The 2,360-nt window shown below is 29.2% G+C and overlaps 1 non-coding gene across 1 annotated transcript; it reads left to right on the plus strand.

Annotated features, from left to right (window-relative positions):
• Positions 1-1,611: 1,611 nt before the first annotated feature.
• TRNAQ-UUG (transfer RNA glutamine (anticodon UUG)) lies at positions 1,612-1,683 on the plus strand. Its single transcript has one exon. It is a non-coding gene; the product is annotated as a tRNA-Gln (tRNA).
• The last annotated feature ends 677 nt before the right edge of the window (positions 1,684-2,360 follow it).

The raw sequence follows: 2,360 nt of genomic DNA on the forward strand, positions 1-2,360 counted from the left end.
CGGCTCCAGTATTTTGAATGTCACCAACTCCGACATCAACACACATTATTATTTTTTATTAAAATGTTTTATAGCCAATATAAGTACTATTAATTCTTTTCAGTTTATATACATAAAATATAGATTTAATTTATAGCTATATGTAGATAGTTATATGTAGTAAATAATTGTACTATGTATAATGAAAATATTTTGAATATAAGATGTTTAACTAGATGAACAAGAAATGAAATGGATCTAAATCTAAATATTGCTAATACATTTGAGAAAATAAGTTATATACTTGTAGCCCAGGAAACACAATACACACTACATATGAGTGCAATGTTACACTTTACGCTTATGACTGACTATTCACAAGTGTAATTAATGAACTAACACGACTAGTCGCTATGCTCTACCCAACATAATAATTTAGACTTTAGAAATGTTTGGGATTTGTGATTGTATTGACCATGGAGGACGTTGGATATTTGTGAAGTAAACTTACCAATTATTGAACTTAATAAGTTTCATATATTAATAGTACTTAATACCTTTAATTAATAAACATTATTCCTTAATAACTTAAGGAATACTCAATATAAGCGTTAGATTATAAATAGGTAAAGCTTTGAAAATTTATAATACTCCAGTAAAAATTTTGCAACTCCTGACTCCACCAAAATGGAAACAAAGCCTTGAACTGAAGAATTTATTTTCTTTTTCTAAGCTGTTATCCTATTTATTTAACTCCTGAGTAGTGAACTTCCTTTCCTACTACATTCAATAATTTTCTAAGCCTGATTGAACCTTCAAGTGTGCTCATGAAAGACGGAGAGTAATCTTGATGATTTGTTGCGGAGTTATAATTGTAAGTCCTTGTTTGACATTCAGGAATAGAATTGAGGATCGACATCGGAGTAATTTTTGCCAATGTCCTTCTTTATTTCCTTCTCCCCTCTTGCTTTGGCACAACCACTTGTAGTTGATCTAATGAAACATCATGACAGATATGTTGATCTCCTTCTAAACATTCTTCAAATTGTCAGGGTTACCATGTTGATTTTCGGTTTCTTATTTTTAACATGCCCAAAATGCCTGAGCTAACATCACCTTTTACCTTCCTCTTCATTCTTGCACTTAACCATTAGGATATATGTAGTAAATAAGAAGAGTTAATGGCAATTCAGTTCTACACCTCAATCATAGAACGATTTTTTTATATATATTTGAGTTGGAATACATTTAATGAAAGACAGCCTTTTCTTTACTTTGCCCCCCCCTCCCTCCCTTATGAATTATTATCTACTGTTTTACTTTTACTCTTAGCATGCACACATGAAATATCAATTTCAAAAATCATGATTAAGTTAAGATATGTTTTTAAATTATAATAATAAAAAATCATTGTGTTCCATTTTAAACATAGATAGACGTAAATTTATTAATACCATGGAAGCTTTGATAATAAAGAGTCATGTTCGTCCTAAATATACAAAGCATATTTAATTTGTATTTCATTATATTATATCGTTATGCAAGTAATATTCTATTTTTTCTTATTGAATTTGGGCCATCGTAACTTACTTGTAAAATTTAATTTAGTTATATTTTGCTTAAAGTATCAATGGCCCCATGGTGTAATGGTTAGCACTTTGGACTTTGAATCCAGCGATCCGAGTTCAAATCTCGGTGGGACCTCCACTTTTTTTCCCTGCTACTTATTTAACTGTAGAATACGTTATATAATTTAATATTAATAAGTCAATTAACCCCATTTGTTTTATTTTTTTCAAGCAAATAACCTTCACTTTATTAGAACCTAATTATATAAGGTGCGACAACTTGACCTCCTTTTTTGAAACGGCAATAAAACAAGTTTTATAAGTCAGAAAAGTATTATTTTTGATTCACTATGATAGTACACATTTCAAGTTAAAGTTTTGTGAAGCATATTATATAGGAGAAGTCTCCCAGAGTTCATACACAGAATAAACTAAACTTTACTTTGATACTTTAATACCCCGTGATTTTTTCATTTTTTTTTGCTCTCTTTAAATAACTTTTAATTAAGGGGGTTTAGAGTAACATTTATTTGATATAATAAAAAGATGTACTTTTCAAAAACAACATAATATTTTCTTATTTTAAAAATGTGGGTGATTAGTTTTTTAGATAATTTATTAGGCATTGGCGTTTTGAAAGGTACAGATAATACCTTATGGTACGGAAAAAGCAATACAAATATTGCTTTCTCCCTGGAATAAATCCGGTTTCAGTTACTTGATTTCATCAATTTGCACAAATATAAAAATTTTGCATGACAAAGGATCTAATGATGCTAATCTTAGATGTCGAAAATCATTATTTGTCGAGTT

This window comes from Lepeophtheirus salmonis, chromosome 5, assembly GCF_016086655.4.
Source record: "Lepeophtheirus salmonis chromosome 5, UVic_Lsal_1.4, whole genome shotgun sequence".
NCBI lineage: Eukaryota > Metazoa > Arthropoda > Copepoda > Siphonostomatoida > Caligidae > Lepeophtheirus > Lepeophtheirus salmonis.